The sequence below is a fragment of the Egretta garzetta genome, unplaced genomic scaffold (assembly GCF_000687185.1).
Source record: "Egretta garzetta isolate BGI_Z169 unplaced genomic scaffold, ASM68718v1 scaffold175, whole genome shotgun sequence".
Taxonomy (NCBI): domain Eukaryota; kingdom Metazoa; phylum Chordata; class Aves; order Pelecaniformes; family Ardeidae; genus Egretta; species Egretta garzetta.
The window spans coordinates 1,733,244-1,751,778 of record NW_009259860.1 but is presented as its reverse complement, the minus strand read 5'-3'; positions in this window follow the sequence as shown (position 1 = coordinate 1,751,778).

The window sequence follows — 18,535 nt, the reverse complement described above, 5'->3', positions numbered from 1 at the left end:
TCTTTCAGTATCCTAACAAACTGTGTTGAGTTCATTTGAATTTTATTCCTGATCTTTGATAAACAAGAAAGCATCACTGCTTATCTGGCAAATTGGGATCCTGTACTTGTGTACACATGCACAGCAGCTGATTTTCACAAAGTATGAAGCAACAGATGCTTTGTTTTTGAGATCAGGACCAAACCCACAAAATAAATCTAAGAAGCTGAGATATTTTGAATTTTCACTTAAAGACAATTTATGTCAGAATTATTTACACAAGAACTGAGACACAGCTTCATTGCTGTTAGCTGCTTCCTATTTGTATTAAAATAAAGTCTTGGAGACTTAAAACCAAGCTCAGCCCATCTCCCTCCTCCAGCTGTGCTGGGCGCTGTACAAACAAAAGGAAGAGAGAGTTCCTGTCTAGAAAGGTTTATAGCCTGAATAATCAAGAGAGACAAAAGATAGAAGAAAGGAAGTATCTCATTTTGATTTTTACTATTGGGAAACTGATACATAGAGCTGGAATTTTAAAGAGTACTTCACACCCATAGCTCATGCCAGATTTTCAAAGAGCCAAGAATAGCAGGTATCAGACTACAAATTGAAAAGAGAGTTCCTGGCATGATGCTTCACCAGAGCTTTAACATGAACTAAATGTAGAATTTCTAGTTAAGCTGCAAATGAAACAATGATATTGAAACAATATTGTAAAAGTTTTACAAAATACTGTAAAAATGCTGTTGTTTTCTCCCTGCCTTTCCCCCGCCCCCCAACATACACATGTTTTTCTATCACCTCAAAATACTTATTTCACTCAGTGTCTCTTATGACTCACTAAATTCAAGACATGCACTTTCTATCACAACACAGAGACAGCAATTAGAAGCACACTGAAATTGCTGTCAGGTTGTCTTCCTAATTCTTAACGTGACTTCATCACTGCAGGTCAAGTGCATGATTTGATACTGATGCCTTGGAGGACAAAGTCAACAGCTCTACAGTTTTGTTGCTATTTGTTTCACACAGGAGCATCAAGATTCACTAATCCTGTAGTAAGTGAAACACCCAAGACCCGCAAGTAAATAAAACAGGTGGAGGAAAAGCTTATATATAACGCTAGAAACGGGAAGTTACAGTTCATTCACATAGCTGCCCACTTCTAAAAACAATTTTGGAGTACATTTCATTAGAATCTGAAATGCATGTTTCTAGTGAATTTCAATATACTTTTGATTTACAAATTCCAGTAAAAATGTGTCACAGCTGGCAGAATAAATTACTATAATAAATCATTATTAAATAACTGTAAATCTTTAGAATGGCATAATGTCTAATAAAAAATATGCATGCAAAAGTGAGTATTTGTGGAGAAACATTCTTCATATAGTGGAAAACAAATTACAAAACTTACCATCCTGGTACTACAGTATAATTCAATGAGTGAATGCTGGAATAAAATTCACATAAATAGTGCTTAATCTACTGCAATTTCATGTTAACAACTGCATCTGAACAAATTGCCTGGTAAAGGGTGATGGTAAAAGTACTATATTTCAGAGCTTTTTTATGTTAAACATTCACATTTCTGGTACGAAACTCCAGCTCTTGCAATGCATCACCAGAGCAGAACATTTACTTTCCAAATACCACGCAAACATTGCTAACTGTACCTCTGGATTTTAGAAACATTTTCTATGTTTCAGAATTTTTTTTAACAACAAACAAATAAAAAAAAAGACAAACAACCGAACCCGTCCCAAAACACAGTACCAAAAAGCCCCAAGCCCTTTCATTTTAACCTGTGTTCCCACTGACGTGCAGCAGATGGACGTTTACAGTAATCCATTACTGCAGAAATCAGCTGAGGAGCTATTTGCTCATTCCAAAACTTCCCATGCCTTATTTAGCTCTTACAAGACTTCATTTGTCAAAGTGCAGCATGGTGCTGATGTCGCATCCAATGGCGCATTTCTATAGTCAAGATGAGCTGCAGCACCGCGACAGGCCCCGGAGTACCTCGCTGCAGAGTGTGATTGCTTCCACTGCCTCCTGGGATGGGTAAATTATTAACTGACACTTTCACAACTGAAGAACTGTCTAAGATAAACCCATTAAAACTGTTAGCCTACAGAACACTTCACGCTCCTGGTTTGTTAAATCTTTGTCAAAGTCATCATTTGGCCGAGCTCTTTAAATATACATACACATCTAGATACAATCTATTTATAAAACTTTCAATTATGAAAGTTTCCTCTACCTTTCCTTGTCTCATTTTCTTTGGCTGAACGAAGTGAAGCTTGCAGTTAGAGGAAGACTGCTAGGGAGGGAATTATAAAATAGGAATGACAAAAGCTTATCAAAGACAGAAATACACTGAGCACCATGATTCACCTGTTTAACTGAAGTTACAAAATTCACTACAAAGACACAGTAAGTAGGCGATGCAGGAAGACCGCACCACAACCAACAAGTTAGTACAAATTGGAAACAGTAACACAACGTCAGGTGGTGACGGTTGCTGGAAAATTTACCAGCTCAGACATAAAAATCTATTAACTCAGAGAAAGAACAATAAAAAACATTTTCCGTGCGTATTTTAAAAAGTTTCTCAAATGAGGTGACGAGCAGATTTTTGCAAAGCTGAAAAAAGTCTGTTGATACTACATACACTTTTCTTCTTATCTTTATGAATGCAAAAGAGAGTCATGATATCAAGACCTGAACTAGCTGACTCTTAAAAAAAAAGACAGGCTATTACAGTTAGTTCACTGGTATTTGCAGTCTGGTCCAGATTTTACTTTAATCCAAGGAAGCAGACAAAGAAATAACATTTTGTGTGCTGATGTACAGTATTACTAGTACAAAATGTATTTATCCCCAATACGTACTGTACACCCAACTACCCTACTGCCCTACAACATTAAAAAAAAAAAAAAAAAAAGAGAATCATACAGGAAGCAAAACTGTTTAACTAGCAAATTTCTGCTTCACTCACAGACAAAGTTGCCATGGGCACTCCCTCTTATGCGAGCACAGAAGAAAAGCCACACTGTAACTCCAAATCCAACCACACTTGCCATAACATGATCATGAAACTGCACGCAATTAAAATGGTTTGTAGACAGCAAGAACACGCCTGAACATTATGGGTATGCATGGAAGCAACAGAAAAAATTTTCAGCGAGGTACCTTTTCTAGTGGATTAAGAAACCACGAAATAAACAGTGCCACACTCTAATCCAGACCAATTTAATAGCATATCATACAACCTCTTCTCAGAGAAAAATATACAGTCTTTCCTACAGGGGTTCATTTTTGGGGAGCCTGATTTAATGCTCATAGGTACTGATTTGCTGTTCCAGTTGACTTCTGTCACAGCTGTGAATGGTTAGAGTAATCAGAGCCTGACAGGTCCTAAATCAGGCAACCAAATTTACAAGTCACTTCTGAGGATGTGACTTTAAACTGTGTATAAAGTGGGAATTATGCTTCAGCTACCTAACAGGGATAGAGCAAAGACTTACATTAAGAATTACTTAGATGCAAATTACTTGGTGCAAGTGACAAATATTATTTTAAGACTATTAAGAATGAGTGTGTTACCCTACAGGAAGCACATCTGGTTTATCACACCAAATTAACACGTTTTCAGAGGCATTGCTCTGGTATCTACCTAACCAATGTGGACGTGAGTCCACATGTGTCTGTGTATCTATGTGTCTGTATACATATGTACCCACATAGCATCAGTGACTGTTCACACACACACTCACAGAGTCACTCCTGTTAAAATTTCTCTTTTCCAGCCAAAAGGGAGTGCCTTTTTTTTATTGACTGGAATTCACCCTGAAGCTCAGAAGGAATTTTAAGGGGGCAGGACAACAGTTTGTACTCTTTGTTTTATCTACACTGTTCTATATTCTTTTTGATAATTTGAGATAGGTAACTAAATTACAGGCTTACAGGGATTCCAGTGATCATAAAAAACAAGAAAGTGTAGTGTGAAATATGACATTATGGCCACAGATACATTCCTAAAGCCCATACACATACAAATAGTACAATATATGCCTCATCTTAGTATAAAATAACCTGGTCTCAATCTCCTCCATGTAACTCATGCCATAACAAAAGCATTCATCTACTTCTCTATCCTCTCAGCTTTCTAGCTTGTACTCAGCTGCATAATCCATAGTCCCAAGACTATTTTTTTCAAAACTTTCTAACCATGCGGCTTGTTTGTGTCTCTACTGCCATACAATGTTCATGATACCCACTGCTACAGCATTATCCTCCAAAAGTTCCTCTGTCTGCAGTAGCAGCATTCAGAGATGCTGTTCTACTAAGCTATGGACCAAAACATACAATGCATTTTGCCTGTGAATTCCTAATTGCTGATTTTCACAAATCACAAGTGTCACATCAAGATTTATTGTATGGCTTACGTTACCACATGAAATATCAGGGAGCAATACTAAGCAATGTCTTTTAAGCTTCTGCAATGAAATTATTCTCCCCTATTCAGAATTCAAGTGGTACGTAGCTTTGTGCAGTACATACCACACACATGATCACACACTATAACAAAGTGGCAGCATAATGACTCAAGCGCACGTCCATGAAAGCAAGAACATCACAGTTAGTCCTTTGGGGGAAACTCCCAAATGTCAGTATTTCACTGTGACAAGTCACAGCAGGAAAAATCCTGAATAAGTATTTCCTCAGAGAAGTGATGATGTCCCAGTTTCAAGAAGGGGCTCTAAGTACTGGCAGAGAGTCTCCTCCAACTTTGAAATGTTCTGATTTTGACTCCTGAGGCTTTCTTTCCATGCACCATGAAGTGGCACAACTGCCATCACTAACAGCCCAGGACGTAAGGGGAGACAGCCTCTTTTTTAAAAAAAAAAGAGAGAAATTGTCAGAAAAGGCTATGTCCTTCATCAGCCCAGCTGGCTTGGAAGAAATGGCCATAATTTATGCACACAGGGCATTCGGGCTTCTCAAGGGGTACGAATGGACACTCCTAACATGGTAAACATCAAAAGCGTACAAAGATCAGCAAGAACCTAAGTTTGGAGGAAGGAGCTATGCAAGGAAAGTGAAAGTCACAACACATGAGAACACATCTCATTGCATGAAAATAAGCATCTACCTGCAGAACGCAAGATGGAATATTTGTACACATCCCCATGTGTATAAACCGTGTGTTACAGGCAGTTTCACCGTCAGAAAGCAGGATTCTGGAGAAGATTGCTCTCAACATCCAGAATTGCAAATGCACCATTGAACAAAGCACCTGGCAGAGCAATCACGGTAACTTACAGATATGAAATGGAAGCATGCGAGGCAGTGCTGCTTTACTGTAAGTATAATTAACATGCTGAGAAGAAATGCTATGTACTATCTCAGCAACCACAAAGCTGGCTGCACAGCAAACAGAGAAGTAACTTCCTGCTAGATTTGTATTTGGACACATCATACCTTAGAAGTCTTCTACTATGAAAATACAAGAGTCTCCTTTGGAAAACTTGTGACAGAGAATGACAAGAAAAAGTAACAAAAGCCTAAAATGGAACAATTTTTTATGGAGTGTGTGACTGGCATTAAGATACGGCTCAATTGTTGCTCCCTAATAAAAGTGAAAACTCACTCTCTTCCCACCCACACAAAGTAATTTTGTTTAGAGACCTTCATTTTTTTTGGCCTTAGCCAGTATGAGGGGTGTGTGATGCAGTCAGTGCCAGTAATTGCTTCCATACAATACAAACGTTTTAAAACATTTTGCATATTTGTTATGATTATGTATGACATTTATATTGCATTTAAAACTCCAATGGGCTTGCAGATTTTATTTTTGCCTATAGAAACAAAGACACAGCACAGAATGTTCCTCTAATATATCTAAGATAACTAAGTCAATTTTATTTTCAGTTAATACCCTATGAACTCCTAGCTTCTCAACATTTGTTTTTTCCATTGAAAATAAAAGTATGTACATTGATGGTAAAGCTGTGGGAGCTATGTACACAGGTTTGATTGCATATACATTCACACAGCACATGAAACTGGACAGTTAGGCAAATAGCTGTGCTTTTGCGATTTTTATACATATGTTAGCTCCTGGCAGAAATTATGATCCCTGTTCTGAAAACAACATCTGCAAAAATTTTATCCCACCAATATGCATAGCGATTCAATCCCTTAATTTTACAGGTGTAAGATTATTCAGACATAGTTTTCCAGAATTAAGGCTTTTGTGAGGGAATTTTAACACATTAGAACACTTTACTTTATAGGTGCAATGCTATACATGTCTCAGATCACTAATCAAATCTTCCACGTATCTAATGATAAATTACTTTACTCAAAACAGACTTCTGGGGTTTTTACAACAGCCAGTTTTATTCTATAACCTTAATAAATAATTGTTTACTGAGTAGTCTACTGTCTATAAATAATAAAGTCTCAAATATCCTTAAACTGAAATAATAGGAAATTAATTTAAGTATATACATCATAGAGCAGTCTTTTCATGAGATTCCCAAACTTTTTTGGTATTCCAGATTTAGTTAAATAAGTTGGCAATGCTTCATTTACCTGAATGAAGTGCCCTCCTGCACCCTCCACCACATGGTTGTCATTCCCTCTTCCTTTCCTGTCTGCCTTGGAGATGCCACCACTGGTGCCTCAAAGGCCAGTTGCAAGAGTACAGTGAAAAAAACACCCCATTTAAAGTGACACTGATCTGGCACCACAGGTGAAGCATAGACACCTCGACTATAATAAGTTACTGGTTTTCTAGCAGGGCTCCCTGAGTGGTTGACAGTCACAACTAAACAGCTCACCTTCTTGTTCAAGACACTCAACAGTATCAGATACATGAAGCCAACATTTGCCAAGCTTGCAATATTTAAGTGCTTATCAGAAGACAGATGATGAACAGTAGCAATGGAAAACCTTTATAAACCCTTCATGTTGTTCCAACACATTGAGAAAAGTGATTCTTCCACTACTTTCCAGGTGAAACCAGGAAGAGATGCCAGGAGGGTCATGAAAACAAATGGTTTCCTACAGTCTGGGACAATCACAGACATAGAGCAACAAAGGAGTTTGTTTTAAGGAGAATCTCAAGTTCTTCATTCCCTGATCTTCCCTCTCTCTTCTCGTTCTGTTCCACTCTTCTCTCCCTGTTCCCTATTCATTCTCTTCAAGCGAGGAAGTCTCAAGTCCTGGCCACTGAACAAAAAATTCTCCTGACTGCTCTGCTTTGGTATATCAATGTTAACACTTAGGCATAACCTGCTGCCTGCTCTGACAAAAGGAGCTGACAAGGGTCACAGCAAATCACCACTCTTTTACAATCTCCATGATCCCTGTTCCCCTAACCTTTTCCAAATAATCATTATTTCTGTCATTCATACATACCAACCTAACCCCAAATCTGTCATGGCCATACGGAGTTTGTCCCTCTCTTAACTTCCAAAGCTTCATCAACCACTCTTGAAAGACAGAGCAGAACACCTGCTTTTGCCATTAAACATTGTGTCTGTTCAGATTCTTCAGTTTCTTAAATTTGGACTAACTCTCAGTTTACTGAGGTTTACTCAGTCCTACTCCAATTTTGTAAACTTTCGTGCTCTGCTCCACGACTTGCAGATTTATTACAGTTGTGTCATACACTGTTCTGTCAATATAGGGCTTCATTTCAAGTATTACAAAAAATTAGTTTGGCCTTAAAAACCACCTTTCTGCAAAAGCTAAGGACTTTTTCATATATAAATGTATTTCTATGTGATGCAGAGTTATTAAAAGACACTCTGAAGTTAAATTACCATAAAGAAACTCCACTTACATTAAATTGAACAAAAAGTATCACATTGCTTACATTTCAAAGGACTGTCACTTTTTATAGCAAGGCTTCATTGAGCTTATAGCTGTGCCATTCCACTCAATGGGGTTCAACCATGCTAATTCTCTGGGAACACATGTATTATCGCCTAACAGATGGTTGTGAAATGTGGCTTTCCAAGGGAATTATCACTTCCCTTTCTTCTTTGCTCTAGACGGAGTCAGAAGGAAAAAAAAAAAAAAAAAGTTGCAGATTCCCAATGGAGGAGATTAGTCCTTGACTCCCACTCTTAACAGCAGCTGCTCCCAGTAGGGAGTAAAAAGAACCTATTTATCCCACTTACATTCACGTTTTACCAGAAGTGAGTATATGTATTTCAAGAGAAATCCACACATTTAACAGTTACAAATATCACCTCTAAGTACTTCAGATTATGATTGGCCTGAGCTATCTCCTGGGCTGCAGAGAAGGACAGTGCTTTTTATGCAGGTGCTAGCTTATTGTGCGTAGCTTCAAGCTAGTAGCAAACTTTTACCTAAAACAGATCCTGTTGAAAACAGTGTGTCAGCAGATGATGGAGCAGAACAGAGTCCTCCTGACTAGTACTGAAAGTGGACATATGACAGAGGTTGCCTGTTACCACCTGATCCACATGGCCAACTACAAAACCTAAGTGACTATTGTGGCTGCCAAAGGCAAGTGATGGTTTTGGTGTTTTTCTTCACGTTCAGCTGGTAAAGCCAAACTCAGGTTCTAAGGATCCAGTCACACACACACACACACACACACACACATAGATATTTTTTTTATATGTGTATATAAAAAAATGTTTCTAACTGTCTAGTAGGTAATTTCCTTATATGACCGATAACAGTGTTTAAATCATCATTATTTGTCTACAGAACTTCAAAGACTTTTACCTCAGGGGAAAGAAACTAAAAAACTAAGCACAAACTAATGGAAAACACAGAAGAGATATGCATAGTTGAAGGGGCCCAGATTTTCAGTTTAACATATTTAATGACTGCTGAGCAACAAAATCTCAGCAATCCAAAATGAGAATACACCCTGAAGAATCCTAATTCCTTGGCTCAATAGGGAATATTCTTAACTAATTCCTTACTGTGTCCTATTACAGCTAGATATTAGAAAGAGATGTAAACAATTTTACATTTCACCCTCTGTGGCAAATTTCTTGGGTTTAATGTTTTCTTTCAAAACTTTAATGTTCTTTTAATGTCGAGTTTTTTCTCAAGCAATATATCATATTTAACTCTGTAACTATCAATCAATATTCCTTTTAATTGAGGTTAATTTCTTTCAACTTTTCATAAACTTCCCCTTGGAGCACTGAGGGTTCTTGCACCTGCTGAAGAGCTTAAGTTTATTTCACAAGCCAGAAGTGTCTTCCCCTCTCACTCACAGACAGGACCGTCCCCAGGTTTTCTAAGACACTGCGAACACATGATCTAAGTTAGATAGCAGCTTTACAGCCCTGTCTGACACCACAGCATACAAAAGAGAAGGGAGAGGGGGGGAAGAGCATGGTGAAAAAAGACATAGCATAAGATCCCCTACAATTATGTTATAACAGTATTTAATGCTACTGCTGTGGGGCAGAACCTCTAAAGTACAGGTGAAGTAAAAGTACAACAGTGTCTTTTCATACCTGCACACACATAAACAAATGTATAGAAAAAATCTTAGTTGATTTCTCCAAAACAGAGAAATTGTAGGCGAAAATTGAGATAAAGATGCCCCTCTCGCTCAGCTCTTTCCACTGCAATTTAACAGATCTCCCAGCATTAGGGCAGTACCAGTCCACACTCTGTCAAATAAAGAATTTGTTAAAGGAGTAACTATTTAGTTGGTTGTTCCAATGGTCCATCACTAACCCATTCCCACTGAAACTCTTTGTGCACACATTTTCAGAATGTTTTGACTACCAGTAGCAATATTAAGGATTGGAAGAAAACTAAAGTGTTGGGAATAGAAAATGTGAAAGGATGTGGAAAAATGCCAATACACAGAATTCTTGAACAGTTCGTTAAAAGTTTGCTCCCAGCCTAGACAGCTAAAATCCTGGATTCTCTAAATCAGGCTGCAAGGCAGCATATGAAAAATAGACGTTCAATTGATGTTCTTCTGATGTTCGTTGTAATACAGTAGTGCCTAAATCAAGCACCCTACATCAAAGATGTGAGCAGTATCATACTCGTCACGGCATGAACACTAAGTGTTATCAAAGACCTCACAACTTACGACCAGATGGAAAACAACAGGGGAAAAGGGGAAGGGGAGTGCAGGGAGGGGAAAATGTCTGTGAAGCACAGGAGAAAGGGGATAAGGGGAAAAGAATTGGGAAGGGGGAAGTAAGAGAAGAGAAGGCAGGATGGAGAAAAAGAAGGGTAACAGTAACTAGCAGTGGGCATACCCCAGGGGTCAATACTGTGTGTGATCCTGTTTAATGTCTTCATTAATTATCTGGATGATGGTGCAGAGAGTACCCTCAGCAAATTTGCAGATGACACAAAACTGGAAGGAGCAGCTAATATGCCAGAGGGTTGTGCTGCCATCCAGCATAAACTCAACAGGCTGGAGAAATGGGCTGACAGGAACCTCATGAAGTTCAACAAAAGCCTGCACTTGGCGAGGAACAACCACATTCAACAGTGTATGCTGGGGAACAGCTAGCTGGGAAGCAGCTGTTTTTTGCAGAAAAGGACCTGGGGGTCCTGAGGGACACGAGTTTGACCATCAGCCAATGACATGCCCTTGCAGCAAAGAAGGGTAATGGCATCCTGGCCTGCATTAGACAAAGTGTTGCCAACAGGTCTAGGGAGGTCATCATTCCCCTCAGCACTGGTGAGGCACCACCTGGAGTCCTGTGGCCAAGTCTGGGCTCCCTGGTATGAGAGAAAAACGGATGCACTAGAGCAAGTCCAGCAACAGGCCACTAAGATGATTAAGGGACTGGAGCACCTCTCCTGTGAGAAGAGGCTGAAAGAACCGGGATTGTTCAGCCTGTAGCAGAGAAGGCTCAGAGGGGATCTTATCTATGTGTACAAATACCTGATGGGAAAGTGCACAGATACAGCTAGGCTCTTTTCATTATTGCCCAGTGACAGGACAAGAGGTGATGGGTGCAAACTGAAACACCGGAGGTTCCCTCTGAACATCAGGAAACACTTTTTCACTGTGAGGGTGACTGAGCACTGGCACAGGTTGCGCAGGGATGTTGTGGGGTCTCCATCCCTGAAGATATTCAAAAGCCATCTGGACATGGTCCTGGGCAACTGGCTCTAGGTGACCCTGCTTGAGCAGGGGGGTTGGACCAGATGACCTCCAGAGATTCCTTCCAACCTCAGTCAGTCTATAATTTTGTAATTCTGTGAAGAGGAGAGGAGGAAAAAGAGAAGGAGGAGAGGGAAGAAGGAGAGGAAGGAAGGGGAAAGAGGAGGGGGTTATGGGAGGAAGGGAAGGAAGAAAGGAAAGAAGACAGGAAAGGAGGGAGGACAGAGAAAGGAGGAAGGGAGTCATGCTAGGAAAGGGGAGCTACCTGCAGTAGCTATTACTAGCTATTACTTGCCAGCTTCTCTGTCATTATCAGTTGTCAATACCACTTAGTAAGCACAGCAGAGGTGAATTTTATACAAGGATTAAAAGCCTGCACAGCTGCCTTTCCTGGATATTGAAAAAAACAGTCTAAAATGACAGCAATAAACAAATTAAAATATCATGGTTGCCATCTCAGGTGCAAACAACCCTCTGCCTTCCAGTGACTTGTCTGAAAGCAACAACTGTGTGATAGAAGACTGGCATAAGTTAACTCTTCAAAGGACTGCCAGCATGCTGCAAAGGAAAGGAGCACACCTTAAGTGATCTGCCAGGCTGTCAGCCTTCCCTGAAAGGTGCCAGCCTAGATGACTGGAGCAGACCAATATAGAAGACATTGTATTGGGTGTCTATTATAGGCTGCCTGACCAGGAAGAACAAGCGGATGAGGATATCTACAAACAGCTGGAAGGATCCTCACATTCATGAGCCCTGGTCCTCATGCAAGACCAATCTCCTGGATAACTACTGGAGGAACAAAACAGCAGTGCACAAGCTATTCAAGAGGTTCCTGGAGAGCACTGATGACAACTTCCTGACCCAAATGATAGAGGAGCCAATGAGGAAAGGTGCTCTGCTGGACTTCATAGTCACAAACAAGGAAAGGCTCACTGGCGATGTGAAGGCTGAATGCAGCCTCGGCTGTAGTGACCATGAGATAGTGGAGTTCAGGATCCTGGTTCCAGGTGACCCTGCCTGAGAAGGAGTAGGGCAAGATGTCTTCCAGAGGTCCCTGCCAACCTCAACCATTCTGTGATTTTGTGATTCCAGTTCAGTCACATCCTGCTGCCTCTGAACACCCACACAAATTGCTAAAGACACCTTTTTCTACGTACACCTGGTAAGCTTGCTACATGAATAACATCATTTTGGAGCATGAAAAACACCTTGTTTAAAAAAAAAAAAAAAAAGCCATCTGTAGCTCAGAATACAGCATTTGTCAGTTCACTAGCACAGGCTGTTGACAGTACCTCAACATAGTGCCCTCCTCACATTTTCTCAAAGGAAAATTTAGGAAAATTTAAAGGACTAAATTTAATGTTAAGGATTGGGCACTCCAAGCATCCGTTTCAGATTTCCCCAGGTTGCTTCAGGAAGCACCCATTACTATAGACAGTCAATGTCTGGAACAAAAAATGTGTGCACCCTCAACAGAGAACCATTGATAGCTGGCTCACAAATGTGGAACTAAAAGAGACCAGGCTTGCCTAAGCTACCCTAACTACAATATGCGAGGCTGGCTTCTCAGAGACCACCTTCTTCATACAATAAAAGACCAAAGAAAACCACAAAATTCTGTTAGGGGAAAAAAAAAAAAGAAAAAGAAAGAAAAGCGCCTATGCCCTTCCAGCTAGGATATACAGCACTACAAATCTGTTTTTACAAAACCAGTAATTTTGATGGCATTCCATTTCTATTGCAATGTTGTAAGAATATAGATGGCTAGAGAGAGGAGTCATGGGAATGACTTGGTAACTGAGCTGATGGTAAGCACATGGTGAAACAGAATTCAATGCTACTACTACTGCTGCTGGGGAACAAGCTCTGGAGGCATGAAGGAACTACTTCCACTCTCATCTGTCATGGTTATTCTTCAAGCAATACCAATGATCTGGCCCAGGACAACTGAGAGGATACAAAACATCTCCCATAGCTGGTGCATCCTATTTTCTTCTTTTGTGTAGCACTACACAATGAAGAAAGTGCAAAGAAATTCAGTCAACATTGTACTGTTACAGAATCATAACTTAGATGGTAAAAGACTACCACCCAGACAGGGAGGAGCTAACAGGCAGAGCAGCCACCCTTTCTGCTATGAATTAGGTGGAGTTTGAGCCTGTGTTCTTTGGAATGGAAAACACTGTAGTTTGTGTGACCCCCTATGTATGAGAACCATTGATGAATATTAAATTAGGCAAAATAAGATGAAAGAGAAGGCTACCTATATCTAAGTAGATGGGGAAAAGAGGGAAGAAAAATAGGGGAAGAGTAAGCAGGTCATTGTCAGTAAGACCACCACTACACCAAGCCATTTTGGGCCTCCACAAACTAAATCAATACTAGTGCAAGTATTACTACTTGTGCAAACGCAGCTGAATTTCTACATCCATTAACTCCATGTAAGAAAATGCACAATTTAACATGTAATAATATTTCAGAAAAAGAAAATCCACAATGTATTCAGCAAACTAGGTTTGCTTTTTGTTATTTAATTGTTTTTAAGTTAGTCACAGTCCAAATTTGGCTTGATCAAGCTATGCTTCATGAACAGTCAAAAAAAATGGTGGCAGATTTTTAAGCCCCCATAATAAGTACTCTGTCAACCCTGTTTTTCAATACAGATTAACAAAAGTAATTACAATTTTCTAACCTTGAGATAAAACAAAAAATTATTTGCAATCACAAATAGATCATTCCTCAATTTCTGCCAAAAAGTAATTTTAAATTTCTTTTATAGTCAGTACAGTTTAGCTACTTGTAAACTAATGTATATGCCTGTGGAAAAAAACCAACCAAACAAACAAAAAACCCACCAAACTTAAAAGCAATATAAAACCCCTCCAAAAGAATAATAATCATACCACTAAAAAGCAAACAAGCAGGACAGTAAAGCTTAGGGGAACAGGAATGTTTTCTGCAGCATTAAATAAAAAGTTAAAACTGCATATCTGTGCTAGGCAAGAAAAAATGAAAAGAACCCCTGAAGCATTATCCATCAAGCATAAGTGAATAATGAAATAATGAATATGTCTATACCCTTGGTCCTTAATCTTACAGCAAATTATAGTATTCAAATATAGTATTTTACGCATGCAGTCTGATAACACTTTCTATCTTTCTTGGAGATTTTGTGAACGACATGATATGAAACACAATGTATTTACATACGAAGGATATACAGCAGGGACCAGGGGCGTATATAAAAATAAACTACCAAGCGGCATCAGAGCTGATACCCCATTCCTACAGGGGCAAGTGAATTATTAGATCTGTGTCATGAATTTTTTTTTTTTTAATATGCCATTGTTCCCACTTGAGCACATTAAATTTTCCATATCCACTTTTAAACCAATATTACCTTTTTTCCCCCCATGGTCATAACGTTCAAAGTATACATTAAGCCAATCCAACAGCTTAAGTCACACACCAGTTATATGTAAAGTAGGATAAACTATAACCTTTGATTTTCCTCTCTATGAACTTATACTTCAGTGCCTAAAGAAAAGAGAAAAGAAGCAAACCAAACCCAGGTGCCTCATGGGAAAAAAAATGACTAATATTCACTTTATATTTGGTCATGAACAACATTGCATCTGACTTTGTGTATTCATGAAAGTATATTACAACTGTATATATTTTTTTTTGCGTTATAACCATTTTAACATATAGAAGCCTTTCAAATCAAAGGTGAAACCATTTTTGGTTTTGAAGATGTGATTGCCAATCATTTTTGCACTAGTGCACATAAACAGGAAGGACAGATTCTTAGGTATGAGTTATATATTCCTGTACAAAATAATTGTATATTCTATGAAGACTGATTCTTCTTCTAGAGAAATATACAACAACACAAGGGAAATCTTGTACCAGCAGCATAACTGAAGTGGCAAGACACAATATTAGAAAAACAGAGCTACTTTCATTACTGTGATGCTGTGTGTCAGAATGTCTCTCCTTAATGAACCTGTTTGCAATAAGACTCCGGGTGCAAAGAGGCTATTTAGAGAGCCTATTGTGTCTATAGTGAGTCCTTCAAATATCTTCCCACCATTAGACATGCCACATTGACCAATTCTGTCCTGATTGCTGTTCTTTTTAGTATCAAGGGACATTCTTGCCCAGACAGACCGATGGATCAGAAACTGCACTTCATAAAATGTTTACACTGTACACACATTCACACAGCGATACAAGCAACAGAGTCCCAGATCACACAGCATGTTGAATGTGCCAGTGTCACCTCAAGGCTTATGACTTTCCAATATCTACAAAAGGATTTGGGTTAAACTTTGCTTCTGCTGCCTGCCTGTCATTCTAACAAAAGCCATGTTTTTTTCACACGTTCAGAGTGTAACCAAGCCCATGGCTCACAGGGGAACATTTCAGGCAAATGTTCCCTATGTCACAAAGCCTTTTTGCTCAGTTGAGACCATCTCTTAATTGCTGACAGCAGAAAAGGACCACACATATCATGCCATCAAGAAGCAAAAAACTTTGCTGTGAATAAACAAAACAAAAACAAGTCTTCTCAAAGATTATGAATTACTTCTCTCAGTGACAGCAGCAAAGAACAAGGGACTTTTCTCAACAGTAATTACAGAAATACTTTGTTACTGTGTACAGCCCTGTAAATTAATCCCTTTGTAGGAGATTTTGTGAGGGTAGTTTGATGCAGTTGCCGAGTTCCTATCTATCAAGGCAGTGGTTTACTTATTAGCCACTAATTAACGTGCTTTATTCTCACCTTTCATGAACCTCATGTCAAATAGGCTGTGTGCAAGAAGCCTTTTTACATTTTAAGTTTTTTTGTAGTCTTATCCTTTTATTCTCCTAAGAATAATTTACCTGCCACCTCCAGATGAAGGCCCCAAACTCCATGCACCAGTGACAGAAGGTATACAGTATATGAAAGACCTGACTACTAGTGCACTAACACATATCAAAAACTGTGCACCTTATGCTTGATTTAGTATGGCAGGATACATCTGTGCTACCACTGGAACACAGAAAGAGTGAGGGGAAAACCTATGAGGGAGAAAAACTTTTTTTTTACATGCTAAAGGTAAAGCTAAAACATAGGTGATACAGAAAGTTCTGCACCAAGTAAGAACTGGGAGACTGTATATGCTTTCAGAGGAAGTGGCAGGTGCCTAGAAATCTCAAGGAAGAAACCCTAATTTTTCTAGGTTTTGCTCAAAGAACAAAGGGAACTCATCTTGCCAAGGGCTACCTGTATAGACAGATGAAGCACAGGAAGGAGGGGGAAAAAAAAAAAAAAGCCTTATCCACCCTCTTTTGTAGCTAGGAAACTGAGACACAAGGTTTGAAACACACATCAAGAAAGTGTATGCCACTAAACAAATTAAGAGGCTATTTAAATCATTTCCTGCTAAGTAATACAGAAGTGTGATATATATCACTAGTTAGTGTTGATAAATTTATGAAAAATGGTATTATGCGTAAAATGACTGAACAATCAACAGGTAGAAGTAGACTTCTTCTAAAAGCAACACCCCAAAGTGTAATTACCCTTTCATTCTCCTCACCTGAGTCACCAGGTAAATCTATAAAGAGGTTTTTGAAATTGAAAAAGAGTAGTATTTTGGACTGAATTCTTTCCTCAAGAAAGACTCAAGTCTCTCTGAATTGGAGAGGCAAATTTAGCCAACAGACACATTACATTACATACATTATAAGTATGGGATAAATAATTTCAGAATTAAAAAACAATCCATTTTGTTACACTCATGAAATTTTCTACATGCATTATGCATCTCCTGTAGATTGTAATTAAATCTTTCTAAGCTTTCTGTCTGTATTTTCCGTGTACAAACATGTCCTTCCAGTGTTGTGCCATCTCTACATCCAGAATACATTCCCTTCTCTCATTCCACATTTTTCCATACCAATATGTTTACCAATTAATTATTCTGCTCACCTGATAAGCAGGCATATCTTATGGTTTAACTCTTACAAGTTGCATTTACAAATGAAAACATTCGGAGTGACATATTTGACGAGGTTATCACAAAAGAGCTAAGCTGCACTCTCACACAGCTCTTCAGTTTGGCAACTCCAGCCAGACTTCCAGTTTCATCATGAATGCTGGGCATATTAAGATTGCAAAGCCCATCTCCCTAGGTTGAAGACCTCTAACTCACATGCTGCAACTTCATCTGGTGGAGAAGTAAGCCTTCCACTCCAGAGGCTAGTCATGGACTGAAAAAGTACTGCTTTACTCCACAGCAGACAACAGGGGCTTCAAAGACCTGCAGCAAAGTGGTTTCTGCAATAGGTTGCCACTACAGACTAGATGCTGAAGCCATGCCTCCACTACCTTAAATCCTGTCTATACGGAGCCACTCAAGTTTCACTTGCAATGCATTCTTCTTCAAGATTCTTAGCAACCCGTAAGTTTTCAAAAAAATCCAGGAGAGCAGTGAAAAATGAGTGTAAATTTGCTGTCCTAGATAGGCTTAACAGGTTATGCTGTTTATCTTTTTTTGCCAAAGCACCTAAATCTAAGTTAGCCTCCTGTTCTAAGTGGCCACCATAAAGTTTCCCTAAGGTTTTCATCACAGTTTCACTTGGCCTTTAATTAAACCATTTTAGCTAGGTCCTGTGTGGCTTGAGACATGTTTCACTTTTCGTTTAAAAAAGACACATTAACATGAACATCTGTAAGGCCTGCAACACCAATATGCAAAACTTCATGTACAAACTGCAATGTTTTCCCTCCTCCCTTCCTCCCTCCTTCCTTTCCACACCAAACCAAGAAAAGGAAGTGTCATTTGGTCTTGAGTTATGGGGACTAAAACTTTCTCTCATTGAGAATAAGAAGGGGTCCATGTAAAACACTGCTTAATTTCCTCTCTAACTATCCTATATAGTTAAATAGAAGTTCTTCAGACATGTTGTGATGGAACAACTCATTCTGGGTGTCCCCTCCAAGCAAGTAGAGGAAAAGAAGATCATCAGGAGTACCCAGCATGGATTCACCAAGGGGAAATCATGCCTGACCAATCTGATAGCCTTCTATGATGGCATGACCAGCTGGGTAGATGAGGGGAGAGCAGTGGATGTTGTGTACCTTGACTTCAGCAAGGCTTTTGATAGTGTCTCCCATAACATCCTCATAGGGAAGCTCAAGAAGTGTGGGTTGGATGGGCAGTGAGGTGGATTGAGAACCGGCTGAATGGCAGGGCTCAGAGGGTTCTGATCGGCGGGGCAGAGTCCAGTTGGAGGCCGGTAACTAGTGGAGTTCCCCAGGGCTCAGTACTCGGCCCAGTCTTGTTCAACTTGTTCATCAATGACCTGGACGAGGGGACAGAGCGTACCATCAGCAAGTTTGCTGGTGACACAAAA